Consider the following 1,349-nt stretch of genomic DNA (forward strand, 5'->3'; position numbering starts at 1 on the left):
AGTAAAATGGAATCTCAGACTTATTTTAATTTGCATCTCTCAAATGATGAATGATGTTGGACATTTTTCATATATTTATTTCATATTTATATTTCTTCATTTGAGAAGTGTGTATTCATCTCAGATGCCCATTTTGGATTGGATCTTTGAATTTGGGGTCTGATTTTTTTTAAATTCTTTGTATGTTCTAGATAAGAGTCCTCTGTCTGAGGGACAGTTGGATAAAATTTCTTCACCCACTGTGTGAGTTGTCTTTTCACTCTGTTGGTGATTTATATTGATGTGCAAAAGCTTTTTAATGAGATGAGGTCCCAGTTACTTATTCTTTGAAGTGTCTCCTGTGCAGTTTGGGATTTGTTCCTGAAGGTTGCCTACTCCTATATCTTCAAGATTTCTACTTAGTTTCTCTTCCAGTAGAGTCATTCTGTTTTAATATTTAGATGTTTTATCCATTTTAACTTTAGTTTAGTGCATGGTGATAGACATGGGTCTAATTTTAGTCTTCAGCATGTAGACAGCCAGTTCTTGAAGCAACATTTATTAAAGAGGCTATATTTCTTCCAGTGTACATGTTTAGCCCTATTGTTAAAGTTAAGGAGGTTGAGTGTGTTTGTAGTTGTGTCTATATCTTCTAATTGTTCTATTGATCCTTGGGTTTTGTTTTTTGCAATTATCATGCTGATTTTATTGCAGTAGGTTTACAGTATAATTTCAAGTCAGGGATTGTGATGCCTCCTACCATTCCTTTGTTGCCTAGGATTGATTTTGCTATTCTAGGTCTCTTCTGGTGTTAAATGAATTTTAGGAATATTTTCTCTGTTCTGTGAGGTATGAGTTTTTTTGGGATTGTACTAAATCTGTATAACAATTTTGGAAATATGGCCATTTTCACTATGTTGGCTCTTCCTATTCATGAGCAAGAAATAACTTTCCATTTTCTGATATTGTCTTTGATCTTCTTTTTCAGAGTACTGTAATTTTCAATATGTAGATATTTTGCTTCCCTTGTCAGATTGATTCCTAGATATTTCTTTTTTATGATATTGTGAAATGTTTGATTTCCCTAATTTCACTCTCAGTGAATTTGTGCACAGGAAGGCTATTGATTTTTGAGTGTTGACTTTGCATCCAGCTATACAACAAAATTGGTTATTGACTCTAGGATACTTTGGTTGAGTTTTTGAGGCCTTCTATATAGACTATCAGATCATCTGTGAAAAGTGGTAATTTCACTCCTTCCTTTCCTATCTTATTAATTTTATTTCTCTCTCTTATCTAATTGGTCTGACTAGTGTTTCCAGAACTATACTGTATAGGGGTGGAGACAATGGACATCCTTTTCTTGTCCC

Source organism: Octodon degus, unplaced genomic scaffold (assembly GCF_000260255.1).
Source record: "Octodon degus isolate 3935 unplaced genomic scaffold, OctDeg1.0 scaffold00355, whole genome shotgun sequence".
NCBI lineage: Eukaryota > Metazoa > Chordata > Mammalia > Rodentia > Octodontidae > Octodon > Octodon degus.